This window comes from Colletes latitarsis, chromosome 3, assembly GCF_051014445.1.
Source record: "Colletes latitarsis isolate SP2378_abdomen chromosome 3, iyColLati1, whole genome shotgun sequence".
NCBI lineage: Eukaryota > Metazoa > Arthropoda > Insecta > Hymenoptera > Colletidae > Colletes > Colletes latitarsis.
In genome coordinates, this window is record NC_135136.1 from 33814433 (window position 1) to 33831319 (window position 16887).

Genomic DNA, 16887 nt, shown 5'->3' on the forward strand with positions numbered 1-16887 from the left:
TCGTGTCGCGGTTTGAGGAAAAGTAAAACGGAAAGTGGTATCGTTTCGGTAAACACGGATCCGCGGTGCATCGTCCCTGCAAGGTAATTTGCAATCGAGCGAGGGCGCGAGTTTCGTTCGCGGTCGGCCGGGAGTCGTGGTTGGTTCGGGCAGAGGACCCGAGCGCGGCCGAAGACGGCCGAACGCGCGAAGCGCCAGCGCTGGCCGAGCCTGAACGGAGCGCTCGGGTCAAAATATATTCAGTATATTCTAAACAAGCGCGCGACGTGCTGTCACGTTTCGTTTGTGCGCGCGAACCCGTGTCCCGCCGGACGATACGCTCGAATATCAACGGTGACATTGCATCAGTGCTCCGATCACATAAAATCAGTGCGTACGGCGTCGATTTTAAACACGTCGGCGATCCCTCGACGAACCGAACGGCTCACGCGCGGTTAAATTCGGAAGAGTAACAACGCGGCAGAAGACACGGGAGCAGAGAGACTCTGGGCAACCGTGAGTTCGGTATTATACGCGAACCCGCGATCATCCGTTCTTCGTTCTTCTATTTCTCGTTCTCTCCTTCGCTCTTCTCCTTCACTCTCTGTTCATTTCACCGCTATCTCTTTCTTCGATTCCTTCTCCCTGTCGTTCCCCTTCCCTTCTTTTCTTCGTTCGTCTTTCGTACGCTCCCTCCGGTAATATTCTCTCTCCCTTGAACAGCTCGTTCTGTCTCCGTCTCCTTCGCTCCGCCGTCGTCTCGTGGGGTCAGTGGCTGCTCGATCGGATCCTGAGCAGGAAGACACACCGGAGGAGGAGGACGATCTCCCTCGTCGCGAGACTCGGAGCCACACACGCGCGCCACGCACGCAGCCACGCACCTCGAAACGGAGCGGCCAAAAAAAAAAAAAAGAATACGTTTCTTATCCCTCACGAAAGGGTTTCCCTTGACCCGGTGGAAACTGCACTAGTGAGACCCGTAAATCCGTAAACCGTAACTCTCACCCGGGACGTTCGAAAGAGCCGCGGGGAAAGGTGGATTCTCTCGCTGACGACGTGACATCTACGGTCAGGCCGGTCACCGAAAAATCGTCGACAGATCGACGAAAATGCCTTTCGTCTCGACGTTGTACCCCGACGCGTGTGTGTGCGCGTGTGTGTGTGAGCTCGCGCGCGCGTACGTGTGCGTGTGTGCGGTGATCGACGTGTGAGACTCCCGTATCACGTACGCTCTTCCAGTGCAGGAAACTCGTGCTCGTTATCTGGCTACTTTTCTCGTGTCTCGTTTTTCTGTTCCTTTCCACTCCATCTTTCTTCCTCTCGCTCGTGCTGTCCGCGTATCTTCTCTGTCTCGGTTCCGCCACCTCTCTTGCCGCGTTTAACTCTTGCCGCTTCTCGCGACGACTATTATTTTTGTTCTCGCCGATCGACAAAAAAAAAAAGGACCCACGCGAGTGATTACGGGGGAGAGAAAACTTTCGTGGAAACGGGATCGACGATTTGAAGTCTGTGTTTTTGTTTACTTAGAAGGCGGACTGCCCACGCGACTCCGGAACGTCGAAGAGGAGGTGAAAAACATCCCGTTCGAGGAATACGCCGGTTGTTGACGTTTTTACACGAGAGGTGAGTAAATGTGTTATTCATTCACTTTAATCGGCCTTCGCGGACGCTTTCAGCATCTTTCTGTTTCATTACGCGTAGAAACGGTCGTTCTACGTGCATATTAAGTACGTCCTCGACTTATTACATTAATTCTTGCTTAGAATATACTGTACAGAGAAAGAAAGAACAATTTAGCATTATGAATAAAGGAAATTTGGGCAATTTCGAGTAATTTTTGCTTACAAAAACAATAGGTAACTATCGTGCTCCAATTTTTCATGTACATATGGTATAGTACTCCAAAAACGTAGGGACACATGTTATTTTATATTTAGGGATATTCAGTTTAAAAGGGCGAATCCCACCCTGAAAGATTTAACTCTCATAGGAGAATGTTTGAAATTTTTAATAATAATATTAAATCGGAGCAGGAAACGTGTAAAAACTTGACACAATTGTTCGAAATTCTAAATTTGAAATTTCTAAATTTCCTCTTGTGCTTTTTGATATGATCTCTTATTATAATATCTCTGGCGTCAAAATTATTATTTAACAAAATTCTATCAGTTTAATTATATTTTTCACGAGTATATTTCGAAGTACATTACACGTTAAATCTTTGAGGGTAGGTTTCACCCCTTCAAATCAAATATTCGCAGATATAAAAAGAACATATGTTGCTTACCCATTGTTCCTTGTTATTTGCAAGTCTAACGAGGGCTGATTAAAATGTTTGACCTAATATGACCAATCATTCTTACCAGGGCTGATATTTCTTTCCCCTTAGAATACATTTAGTGTATAATCTCACTTTTAAATATTAATTTATGCTTCACGAATCTATATACACTCCTTATTTAATATCTAAGTATACGCTGCACATATAAAGTATGTATTAGACCTACCTGGAAGACTCACTCTACCAAAAAATAGTCTTATTTTTATTGCTTTGAAATTTAGTGATAGTTATTTTCAAGTTGTAATCATTTTAATGTTGCAGTTGTTTGTCTGCCTTTACAGACGGTGTTTTTAGACATTTTCAACATTCTTAATAGTAGATTAAATTGAAAAAATTATTCAGCAAAATCACACCATCGAAATAAAATGAGAAACTAGGCGACCTACACTTTTCGTTGATATCAATATCGTTGTACTATCTTTGACTATGGTAGGAAAACGCTTCGTACTCGAACTTTTTCGGTACTCGATAATTACGTATAAAATAGCGATAACACGACGATCGTTGAGCAGATTTATCGAGACGATTCGGTTGATTGTAGCCATTATTCCATGAAATATTTACATCCTGGCGGGGGGTAAACAATTTCTTGTTGCGTGGTTCTTCCGCCACTACCGAACGCACGAAGTATCGGTGTTCGCGCGCGTAAATACCGCGCCCGCGCTAACCTGAATGAGAAATCCTAGAGGTATCGCGTTCTTTTTTCTCCTGTTGAATGGCGGGCAATTTGAATACGCCTCGATTCCGCGAAACGTATGCCCTTTTATCACGCGAGCCAGAACTACCGCTGTGCCGATTCCTTATTATTCGCTCGACACCGGCGGCATCGTCGCAGACCGTTTGTCACGCAAATGCCCGGAATATGGAATTACTGTGGCGCCATTGTGTTATTAGGTTTGCGTAGTCCCATTCGTATCACGCAGACATTCACGAAGAGAGCCTCGCGTATGGTAAACATCAGGTTGCCGCATACGAAACGTGGGTTTATTCTTTTCAATGAAACTTCAAACCTATCTCGACACTTCGTACGTTTAATCAGGATGATATCTGTTTCCCGAGGATCGGGCAAGTTTGATGAAAATTACTAGTTCTGACGGATAATAATTTTCAAAGACCAATCCCAACATTATTCTGTCACCTTTTATTAAGAATAACAGACGAGCATCGTTTAAAGAAATTATTGTGATCTATGATCGTAAAATTCGCAAAGATCGATCAGTTTTGTTCTTCCCGTTTGATGAAAACTCGAATTTCTGAAAGTCAGGGATTCTCAGAACGATGTTTCTGCAATTTTTCCGCTCCGGAATAATTTACTTTATAAAGAACGAGCCGCGTGCTCGAGGATGCGAGAATCTGGCTGAGAATATGGAATTACGTAGCGCTATTGTGCTATTTAGTTTGCGTAGTTCTATTCGTATCGCACGGCCATTCATGAAACGGGTCTCTCGCACGTGTTAAAATATTAGATTTACGCTTACCAAACTGCACTTCATTCTTTTCGATGTAACTGTAAACATAGTTACTTGCTTCCTTGTAACTTGGTAAATTTACTCGTAACAGTTTCCATTTTCGACGAAAATTTAGAGTTCTACGAGTCGAACATTCCTAGAATGACGTATTTGCAAATTCCTCATTTTGAAATAATTTATTTTATGAAGAATGTCTTTATTGAGAATACATTTTTTCGCATAATCATCGCTCAAAAGAAGTTAAAGTCTGTCAGTATTTTCCTGTTATAAATTTTCTATTTTTGTTCTTTTGGATCGATGACTTGAATATTTGTCTATCGAACAAAATTGTCTCCTTATTGTTTTTTACATATTCAATTCCCTTTTAAAATTAAGAATGTTAAAAGTAAAAACTTCTGAAATATTTTATTTTGTAGAAGAATGAATGCTTGAGAAAATTACCTACCGACTAATATGGAATCGCTGTAGCCCTTTTGCGCTAAGTTTGTAAAGTGTAAACATTAGATTGCCGCAGCCGAAACGCTATTTTATTCTTTTCAATGTAACTTCAAACCCACGCAGGTTGCTTGAAACTTCGTATATTTAGCTCTTAAGTAGGCCCGCGGGAGTCTAGTAGACTTTGACCGGAATACATAATGTGCTGCTGCCTGATGTAGATTGGTTATTTTATAATTAAATTTAAGAATATTAACTACATTATTTATAGAATAAAGAATAGGAATAAACAGTATTTATTCGTGGGTAGCTTTTGCCTGCCACTTTCCTCGTCTGGATGACGGTTAAAAAAACTCTGTTATATAAGGTTGTACTAAAAATTGTTTCGAACAAAAGTTAAATGATATCAGGAGGCGCATAATCTGAAATAAGTTTTCTCGTACACGTAGAGCACATACAAAGGTCAACTGTATTTTCTTAAACGGAATCGTACATTATCGAATCAAAATTTTTAATACCGATTAAAGATAATCGAAATTTTATCGAAATACGTTGAGCCGTATTCCAGTTATGACAGAACAAGTGTTTGGACAAATAGACGAATTCTGAAAATACATATTTAATCGTCATAATTTTCATTTTTGAACGATCGATCAGCTTCGTCGCTTTTGTACAATGAACAGGAGGAGTTCTGAAAGTCAAAAATTCTTCGAACGGTTTTTTGTAGATTCTCCATTTCGGGACAAGTTATTTTGTAAAGAATGATCCGAATGCTCGAGGAAGTGCAAATCTGCCGGTGAAAGATCAAGGACACAGGGAGGATGTGATAAAATTTTATATTCCGTTTCGCTATGTTTTTCTACCGTCATCCTTGATACACGAGATCTTGCGTTACCTTGCATCGACTCCTACCTACTTATTTACAGATGCAAGTTGTTTTTCTCTCAGGCTTCAATTGCATTTCTGCAACATGATTGCGACACGCTTTCGCTACGATTTACTTTTTGGGTTTCAGGAACGTTGTAACGAATAACTTCTCGCGTAGAATCGTAGAACACCATTATTCTTTTCGAGCAAAAACAAATGATTTCGACATACATACGTTAGTTTGTTTTTATTTATTCAACTATTGTCTCGATGGTTTGTTTCTGTTGAATTCACGAATCGATATTCTCTATTCACTTAGACTTTTGAACTTTGTTCAACTGCGCCACCCATTTATTCATCTTCTTTACTTTGCTTGTCTTTGCCAAGCCACGAACGATCGTAGAATGACTAATATTCATTGAGTATATCGTATGGTTTGCCGTGGATTATTTTTATCGGCTCCGTTGAACATTTCATTGTTTACAAATTCCTTTAGTTTTCCTCTTGGCACTATTTCTAACGATACGTTACAAACTCGGAATTTTCGAAAACAACGTGGAACACTTTTTATCTTAACCATCTTTGAGTAGTGGATTTATTTTCTACGTCAAGCATTGAATTCTTATAGAAAAATCATTAAAAACTTTTTAATAATTCGGTGAGAAACTTAGAAAGAAATAAAGTCGATTTATCCCATCTTATCCTATAGTAAATACGAATACATGATACTCCAAGTTAATACAAATATTACGATACGATTAATGGAAGGGATCTTTGGGAGAATAAATAAAGAATTGAAAAGAATCTTTGAGGTTTTAAAGTTAAAAAACGTTAGAAACTATTTCTTCCTAATTGTTCAAATATCGTTTCTTTACTTTTAAAGCCATTGAAATCCTATCGATGCCTTTTACTTTGAATGAAGTTATTGTACATCGTATACGGACATGATTGCTATTAATAAATAGGTCGTGAAGTGCGTCACTAAGATTTGTACCGCTTCGCATTATGGAAATCTCGTGAAATGGAAAGTAGAAGATATTCGTGAAGTTACCGTATTGTGTCGAGATCGTTTTTCATTTCTTCGAGCGTAAATAGATTATCAAAGTCGCTTATGAATCGTGACACGTTATTTTTTAGCAGCATTATCGACGTTCGACACGAAAACGAGACAGACGTACCGTTAATCTTAACGCGTTGAGCAACTGTTAAGCTACATTCCCCATGCATGCGACGCTCAAAGCATATTCGAAGCATTTAAAAAGTCTCCGTGTTAGTTATTTTTAGTGTTTATAAAAAGTATAGTGTAGTATAAATATAACATTTATAGAAGGACAACACGAACCGAAGAGTTATTTTAAGCCACGTTTCCACGCGTGCAACAGGCGGTTTAGAGTACCTTTGAAGCATTTTAAAAAATGTCTGAGTTAAAAAAGCTGAGCACGTTTAGTTTCGTTACTGAATTTTATTATTTCGAAGATTTGTGGGCCAGTAATAACTAGTATAAATAGAAAATAACGTTCATCCATTGTCGTTACACTGCCAATAGAGAATCTCAATTATTGCTCGTTCGATGTTTTGTGTTAACAAGTTGAAGGGATGGTTATTTAGCAACGAGCGAAGGTGAAGTAATTAGTGTAGGGGCTACAGGTAGTGGCGATATGCTGCGTTAAATGGAGCTTCTCATTAAATTAGTTACCTTGATTACTACACGAATGCATGTAAGAATTTTCAGACCAGTTTTCCTTTAACGATCAAAGTTCTACCGTAGAATCCATATTATCTTGAATTTCTCTATCTATTATATTAATTTCTTCGAAGAAGAATGATTTTGTTTGAAATAAATAAGAATTGAATTAATAAGAACAATATTACTTTATTGTGCATTGCATCTATTAAAAAATTTAATAATATAATGTAAATTACCACTGATGTTACCGTGTATTAGTACCAGTAATATATAAACGAATAGACTTAGGATTTTTATTCACCGTGCTAAATACCGCGTCGAGTATCGTTGCCGACAATTCTTACGTTTCGACGTATTTTTTGTCAGAATGATTCGCGTAATTACTCAGGGAAATTACACGAGACCGTTGGCGTCGTATCTCTAGACGTTTACTGCGATTCGAACTGATTTGCCAGATAAGTTGTTTCGTGCGATAACCGTTATCGGATCGTCGGAATCACTTGCATATCTAAAATTAACCGAGTTATTTACTTGTCGACAAGTAAAAGAAAGTTAATGTATCGCCTTGAATGCAAACGATCACGAACGATTATTCTTGCGAACGGTTCGATTCGCATAACGTCGATGCAAGCAACGCAGGCTACCAGCAGAGAAAGGAAGCGCTGTTTCTTATTTGTTTCTCTTGTTTAACATTTCACTCGATAATGTTCCGATAAACGTGACGGTGAAGTTAATAGGGAACTTCTATCTTTAAAGTTGTTTTACTTCAGGGCTTGGATGCAACGACTCTGCAATTAGAATATGCAGTATTTCGAACGAATTTCGTTGCAAGCATGACTTTCATTAACGAGTCAATAATCAATAATCCTAATTATCCCTTTTGCTTCGAAGAAAAGATGTTTGCGATAAGAATCGAAGGATTTCTTGGAACGATCGAATAATTAGCTTTCAAAGTGGTCCATATGCATCGACGCATAATCTAATATGAGAAATTCGAGGGAAGACGCGTTATTCTTTTTGCGACACTCTGAGTAATTACGGTACACGTCTTAATTATCCGTTCCCGCATGTTTCGCGCTGTCGTGGATAGTTCGTGGTAAACATCTCCGCTCAACTTCTATCGTAAAAAGAAATTAATGGCATAAAGTTCTTTAAAAAGTTGTACAAGTTCTGTAGAAGTTTTGTCTGGCTAGAGGGGTGGCCACGTTGAAAGTTTATTAATGTATGGATACTCGTTGTATTTGTCTTCATTCCGCGTACTCCTGCTAGAAACATATATAATTCGATTAAACAAAATATCAGTGCACACACGGTCGTCATATGCATCTTAATTCCGTCTGTCTGTGATGTGCAAGAAATTTTCATAGGCGAGCAAACTTTTAACAGGTGATTCTACAAAAGTAAGACGAAACTGAGTTTCAGAAACTGAAATATCATTACATTTTTTCTTTATTAGAGAATGTAAAGAAAACTACAACTTTTTTTATCTATGTTTAAAAATTATATTATCCACAGATCAATTTGATTCAAAATCTAACCAATGTTTCATTGAAAATATTTCTTTAAATATTTTACAAGTACGACATAAAAGATTGGTCAAGTTTGGGCAGGTATCGCGGTAATTAGGCTCCGTAAAATCAAGTCGTGGATCTGTTTATCGATGTTCCAAATATTTTTCGATAATTCACGATAAAAATGACGAAATCTTTCGACCGTTGACGATGTACTATGCGTCGTGGCGACTTTGGGGCGCACGGGTTGCAACAAGTGTTCGATCCGCGTCAAACGACGACATTCTCGTCCGTACGAGCATGAAATCGCGTCGTTCGCCAAGTCTGGTATGGCGTCGGATGACAAAATTTGCGCGCAACAGTTTCGTTGTAGGGACTCCGCTGGATGGAAAGCCAAGTTGGTGTTTCCGCGAATCGTCGAATCATTGCTGTGGTTTTTATCGGTTGGAAAAACAAATGCACGGAGGCGCTCTTATCTGCGGCAGTTTACGCTGCAACGTTCGCTCGTTCTTGCAGAAATTAACGCGCTTAACGCGGCACACAGTGGTCCGGATATCCCAAAATGCTCACCGAAATAATAATCACGATATTTATAATTCATTTTAAATATTTTCATTCTACGAGCACGAACCGTATTCGCGCTGTCGCAAGATTAACTTGAACAAATTTGTTATTGATCCGTTTGGTCAAAAACGGAACATTTCTCTTGACCATAATTCAAAGAATTCAGAGATTCAAGAATTCAAAGAGTTTAAGAGATTACATTCTATCAGCAAAACACGAACAGAAGCTGCGGAGCATAAAAGCGCCAGTGAGCGTTTCAGTTACAAACGATAAAATAATCTACTGATAAGGTTAGTCTAAACTTCAATGTGCCTCCCAGGCACCATTGGACCACAGTGCTAGATATTGCCTCTGCTTGGGAGGTACAGTTACATTGCAGAGTGTTAACAAGTTGCAGTCTGACTCACCAGTGGGGTCATTCCACCCTGTACGAATATTGAGCTTGAACCACAGGTGGGTCATACTGGACAAGTGCCGTATTATCATTTTCCTATAACAATTTAAACTTCTAATACTCTTAACGACTCTTCTGAAAAATGGTACACAACTTTTTACGCTAGTGGTTCAAATAAAATAACATTTTCTGTAGATCCGAGAGTACGATAAAATTCATTTGAGTAAATATGTTTAAAGATTTATTTATGATGTTGAAGTTGAATTTGAACTGATTTGGGGATCTCAAACACAAGTTGTTTAAAGTTTGGTTTCATTGAAGTTGTAGAGAATTGCATAATAGTATTTAGATTTCCATTTTTCATCAAATTCTTGTTAATAATTAATATTGTTGTACCATTTGGCCATATTACAATTCTAATAAAAATTTCTAATCTTTTCGTACAGATTTTTGAACTTGTTTCTAATTGTCTTACTTCTCATAAATAAAATAAATGTTTTTACGAACAAAAAATTGTATCTAATTTACACCCGACGATATTAGTCGTCTATTAATTTTATTGTTACCACTTGTACAATCTTATCTATTTTTGTAGTACCTATACTTGATAAAATTGTGATTTTGAAGCAGACCCTTATCGGTGGAAACGTAAATATCGTAATCATTTCTACATATTATAAATCGTGGCAGGTGTGGAGATTTTGACACGCCACACTGAATATTTGATAACTTTATAAACACACAAAATAAGTTCTTTCTTAAAACACAAATATAAGGATCGTTTCTAGAAACTGGAACAAGCTCACGCTCTTTATCAAACAAAGATACAAAAAGTTTATACTAGAAAAGTTTAATCCTTTAACCAGGACTATCTTCCGATGATATAACGTTTCTTTTATTCTGATTACAATATTTTCCTTCCATTATTACGCAGTCAAAAATATTTAAAATATAACCAGCGAAAACGTAATACTGAATGAGATATTTCATTTGATATTTTTGGAATTTATTAGTTTATTAGTTCCTTTATATTTTTCATTTCTGCAGCAGTTACATTTGGATAGTTCATTTTAATCTTAATTTCTAACTCATCGAGTGAAACAAAAGGCGAATACACTTTGTGTTTAGGTTTCGTTTTAATTTATAATTCAATGTATATACTTGTTATTAGTAAACCCTATTATAACGTGTTTCAAACTAACTCGATAAAACACAGTTACTAAGCAAACTTTGAATATCAAGGGTATTCAAGATCCAGATCTATCATGAACTTAATGAAATGTGCTCACAAATCGCATCGTCTATCTGACACTCGTAATCACGGTCATCAGTATTGCGTGATCTGGTATTATGAATACAATTTCTTCACGAAGATTTGGATCTACTGTTTCAATGGTTATACCTTAATACATTATATGCAAAACAATTGGAACGTATTGATTTGTGTATAAAGTGCATGTTTTTATTTAAAGAACAAGTAAGAACATCAAAAGATACTTTCCATAGGGAAATTCAAATTTATTCTGGATCTATTTATTGTATCTTACAACTTATTCGAGCTTGTAGAATCTCATGTGTTTATAAAGATATTAATTATCCTTCGTGGTGTATCCAAATAATTTCTATAATAGAATAATTTAGAAGAAAAAACATCGATTTTTGCACACATCTCTTTACTTTCAGAGGCCTTAGAGGTCTACTTTACATGTTTGTAAAATGTAAATTTAATCAATCCGTTCGTTTTTTAAATATTACAGCCAATTCGAAAAAGAAAACACGTGCAATTACCTGAATTTCCAATAGACGTAATATAGTTACGACACGTGTTTTAAATCTAGTGTCTTTCAAGTGTTCTCCCATGGGTTCGTTCGACATTCTTAAATTAACAATGACAAATTTTCAACTTATTAGAAAACAAACAAAACTTGTGGGTTCGACCACTTCTTCAATAAATATTTTCGTTAGCGCACAATAAAATCGAAACTTTCCTAAATCATTTAATAACTAATGATAAGAAATGGAGCACGTACAAAAATCTATATTATTAACGGGCAAACAATTTGAAAATGTCAACGTTCCAAGAAACAGAGTCGAAGGACATTTTAATGAAAAATCGAAGTTTTGCAGCGACGATATAATGGCTTCGTCGAGTTGTCAAACGAGTTGCAAGTCGTAGTGGAAAACTCGGTACGGACTTCTGGAACGACCTGATATTTGTTTTTTCTACATTCAGTTGTAAATATCGCCTGGGAAAGGACGTTTCAATTAAGAGTGCTCTCGCAAATCCTCGAATCGGATCGTTCCTCGGTAGAATTTCGCGGTCGATACGATTTCGCGCGCACGTGACACGCGTAGGAATTCGATCTCGCGAGAGAACACGCTGTTTGCACAGATTGCGTCACACCAACGTGCGCCAACGGGGAGGAAGGTGTTAAGGTGCTTCTGGTAATCTTCTATTTACTTCGCGGGCCGGGTATATCGGACACGAGATCCAGAACCGCGGGACACTTGGGAAAAATCTCGTTACAGGAAATTATGTAATTATCAGGGTATACTTTACCTCTCATAATGCCTCGTGTATGCGGCGGCACGGCGAAGAAATGAGAACTGGAGACACCGGTTACGCGTTTACGCGTGTGTCTATGTTCAGGAGCACACGCGGTTTGTTCGACTTTTTCCATGTTTTCGGACCGCGTCGGTTTAATCCACCCCAGACGATTTGTTTACGAACACATTCTGATATAGAAAATTAATTCGAGCATAATTTTTATAGGTCCTCACCAAGTCTTTTACAGTTTTTGCTCACGACTACAAACAGTCTAATTTACGAAGTAAGTTAGTTTACAAACGAATCTAAAATTTTAATTGATTGGTTATGAATAAAATTTGCCCAAGAAGCCTCAAGTATAAATAGAAAATTTATGTACAAGAAATCGTAAGAGATTTTTATTTGCTTTTCAATATATCGTTTGTATAACAGGAAAAGGTACTGCTAATATATTTTTGTATTGTTCTGAAACGCGACGTGGTAGAGAAATAGGTATGTATACCGAGCTGTTTTAGTCGCTTTGCTCGCTGTTGTTAAACCGTCTATCGGAATAAAGCATGTGTATTATTACATTGTTGTAAAGCTCTTTTTGTGTTGATTACGATAATGTATCTTGTATTTGTTTGCGTTTTCATTGTTCGCCTCGTTTAATTTTAGAACGAGTCGCGAACTAAATTTCTGTGTTGCAAACCGTGGCTCGGTAATTAAAACTAGAATTCACCCAGTGTATAATTCAGATCTTGCTACGTTCGACTATCGCCTCTTCCGAACAATGGCGCGCTTTTTGAACTGGATGTGCAGAGTTTTTTGCACGCAAAGAATCAGTATGGTATCGCAGAGAAACGCTATTGTTTTCAGAATGGGGGTAGAAAACCATCGTTATGAATTATTTGAAATTATATTTCGTTGCAATTACGATCGAATAAATTCCAGTTTAAAAACGAGCGATGTTTTCTGAGACACTTTGATGTCTGCTTTAAAATTCGCGAAGAAAGAGGAGCTCGATATTACGACTTATTGAGAAAGAGAAGAAGAATTCATTAACACTCTTCGGGGATAGTAGAACTAACTCTATGTACGCGTTGAGGAACTCTAGTTCCAATTTACAAAAACTATACAGAATATTAAAAATGTTATTAATAGTCTCATCGGTATGCTATTTTTTATTTCGAGATTTTGATATTTTCAAAGCCCTTCTCTTCAAGCTTTTTTGAGTAACAGATTTTCTAGACTTCGACTACTTGTTGGCGAAAACAAATTATCCCACGAGGGAGAGAATTCAACAGTGTACAGGGTGATCCATAAACAGAGTTACCAAGTTTGCTAACGTGTTGTACGCGTGGGATTTGAGGAAGAAGGTCAGATTAACGAATACGTCAGGCTCTTCGTTTCATACGGCGATTCAGAGTTACAAATGAAATTAGTTTCAAGGTAGAACTGATAAGATTCAAGGCAGAAGGATGTTCATTAATAACCTTATCGTTATTCACTCTATTTCTCAGCTTCGAGACCAAGTCTCCAGGAATTTTAGGAACGCAAAATGAGCAAGACGCGACGAGGAATCTTCTAGGAATGTTAGAATGTGTGGAACGGGTAAAAAATTGCCCTCGTACGTTCCATAAAAAATCAGTCTCACTAAATAACATTTAATTTGTATCATCGAGTAAAAGAATAAAATTAGATTTTCTCTACAACACCGCGTAACTTTATAATCACGTACTCGTTATCTATATTTTTAAACTCTGACTCAGTCAACCATTCCTTTAAATATAAAAGTTTCAGAGTTTCAGTCAACCTTTCCACTAAATATAAAATTGCGCACCTTTTAAAATGGTCTTGAACTCCAAATATGAAACTTATTTTCATCAAAACAGAACCCGTCATAGCTCGTTTTAAACAATTTATCGCCGTTCAGGGATGTCGTTTCGAGCATTTAATATCACGATAATCCAGAAAGTAAGTTAACTCATGAATGTACCTATTCTTCGATCCGTCGTACTGCAGTAAATATGTTTATTTACTTTTACAAGTTGTCTTCTTTAATCGTGGAAGTTATGGAAATTTCTCTTAACAAGATCACAAGACACGAGTGAACTTTAATAACAACGTTCATTAAGTTTTAATATTATATATGCAAAGATGTTTCTGCTGATTTGGTCGTTTTCTCACAAATTGGTCTTATTGAATTTATATAAAATTTGTAAAAATTTAGCAATCTTCCTAAGACGATAAATAAAAAGATAAATCATAAATTCATATCACCAATCTGCTGTAGCTTAATTACAATGAGTCCTCGAGCATCCTAATTGTGGTTTCTTCATTCTATCTGTCAATTTGAGTCTTTTGTGTCGTTGCTTTCAGTAAAAGTTTATAATAAATTATTAAAGTACCGCCGTCGACGCGAATGGACTTATTATACAACCTAATAATAACTGTCATTACGAATTTCAGTATAAATTGCTGCTACAGCCGTTTTTGCGAAGAATGTCAGGGCTCATTAACTATCGATACTTGCTTATTAACGCGTTCTTAAAGTGTCAGAAGGATACATTAAACACATAAATCATATTCCGTATGCATTTCATTAGTGTTTCACACCATGCTCGTTTAATAGGAATTGTCGTTTCGAGTACGAGTCGAAGTCGAAATTACGAAACGAGCGGGCAATACTAGTATCCTTGTTGATAATAAATAAGCCTTGACGTTGTATCATGTGCAAAAACAGTTATCAGTTAGGTGCACGCGTACTCAACTGATTATCAAATGCATTTCTTTTAAAAAGGAAGCCTCCAACGCGATTTTGTTATTCATTTTCGTCTCATTCGGGGTCTTAAAATCTTCCTAACTTCATTTGTACCGCGAATTATGAACCACAGTGTATTTAAAATTGATCGATACATTTACTATTTCACACACAATTCATCTTAAAAGGAAGCTTTATCTGGTTACCACATCAATATCAAAAGACAACACTTTGTAATGAGAAATTCAGAGTATTAAGTAATCGATTATTGCGACAACAAACATACAGAATAGAATAAGACAAACACGATCGACTTTTTATATTTTTTAATGGAAGTCCATTGCTACCTACTTCACATTGAGATCAATATTTACTTACACTTCCGTAATAAATTAATTGCAGCCGTCTTTCGTATAATACTCGTTCCTTATTTTTACTTGTAGAATATGTTCGAGCAGTTTGATGGAATTAATTTCCACAATTTAACGGGAAACACCCTGTTTAGTGGCTTTGAAGGATTTTGGAAGCAGCAGAGGGGGTAATAGGATAGGGCGAAGTTAGGAAGTTTCATGGAGGTAGCAGAGATGACGACAGGGTTGGTAGGGCGTGTATAACATTGTGTTTACAGACACGAGTGACGCAGTACTTGTGACTGAGAAGTCACGTATAGATTAAATGGGTACATTACAATCTATACCAGGGATAGCTAAGGTGATAAGCTTCGGGAGTCGCATTCGCTAACTGCAATTCGCAAAGTGCTGCATTGAATATTCAAGCAAATGAAACTCCCTATTCAATCTACCGTTAAATAAATAATTTCATTAGATTTTCTATCGGACCATATAAAAGATACAAATAAATTTCAACGTCGTCGATGAACTCTTTCGATGTCAATTGATGTTATTAAAAATCAATTTCTACTTTGTATTTGTTATTTGATGAAATAGAATAACTTTCTTACTTTTGACGATAGAAAATACGTAATAAATCTAGTCTTGCTTGGCTCGATAGAGTAAGTATTATGGTAAATACGTATTTTTATAGCTGATGTCATAGGAAATGCAGTGATATGTTACAATATGAACCTGCATGATATATTACAATATGAAACGACCATCACTCTTTATCATATTTTAATATAATATATGTAATTAGTATAATGAAGTAACAAATTTAATAATTATAACACCGCAGCGACAAGAATATGTAATTGTTTGTTTACCATAATATTTGCCCCTTCCAAATAAATATTTTCCTCGAGCATATTTTCATATTTTCATACATTATTGGATTGGTTTTGAATTCCGCTATTATGTAACGACGATACAAAAATATCGATGGTCTCAAAGTTGTGAAAAACTGTATTTCATAATATTTGGCCCTTCGAACCAAGTAGGATTAGTTTAATGGACCTTTTTTTGTCACAAGAAGTAAGCGAGTTATTTAGATATCCTGTCTTAGGCGCTTCACTCTGTATATCCGAGCGGATGGTTTTTATTACGAGAATAGATGTGTCTTTTTATATCTTACATTCATATATCGACCGATGACTCTCACATTGTTCATTGACTGCTGGAGTAGTTATTAAGTGTTGGATTAGTCAGACGATAATGCTCTAAGTAGGAGCAAAATCTGTCTCGCAAAAATAAAAGTAAAAAAAACCCTAAACAGTTGTTCTATTTAGAGCAAAATATTGTCCAAGTTTGTTCGTTTATTCAATTTTGTAATTCTTCAATAGACATTACTATTCGTTGGTAGTTTTTTCGCATATTCTATCAAAGTATTATTTAAAATGTTTTTTAAATGGCTCTAAAAATAAAAATCTGGAGAACGAGCAGACGTTCCATTAAGAGACGGTGCACTGTTCCACGTGAATTATTTGCATCGTATAACTTCTTTCATTAATTCGTGCAATTGATTACACAAGAAATTGACACAAGCTTGACCTGTTACTCTCCCATTAAGGAAAAAGAGAGTTATCAAACATTATATACAAACAGTTTAATAGAGTCAGTAATACTAGCTTCGTGATCGAGGATCGTCTTAGTTCACGATCGATTAATTCGAACGTTTTCTATTTTTATTTTTCTTTCCAATCACCGATGATCGATTCCTGGAGTTTCAAGTTTTCGTTCTAACGAGACAATTCCTTTCCTTTTACGATCTATTTTATGCTAAACGTTACACGCTACAGGTTAATTGGTATTCTGGCAAAAGTAGTTAAACAGAAATACCGTATTCCACGGTGAAAATGTGGAGATTGTAATTATTAGACTGCAGATGTTTATGCATTTATGGAAAATTTTAATTTTCAAAGGGCTATGTAATGCACTTAATATGCAAATACTC

At 36.8% G+C, this 16887-nt stretch overlaps 1 protein-coding gene across 4 annotated transcripts in view; it reads left to right on the forward strand.

Moving 5' to 3' along the window:
- The first annotated feature begins 187 nt into the window (after nt 1-187).
- Nucleotides 188-16887, forward strand: part of Pde9 (phosphodiesterase 9) — a 207494-nt gene continuing 190794 nt past the window's right edge. For 2 of the 4 annotated variants that reach the window (XM_076762153.1, XM_076762150.1), the window contains exons 1-2: nt 188-495; nt 1507-1602. The gene's annotated coding sequence lies outside the window, so the exon portion shown is untranslated. Of the gene's footprint in view, nt 1603-16887 lie in introns of all 4 variants that reach the window. The other 2 variants (XM_076762152.1, XM_076762151.1) reach the window with 1 other exon arrangement.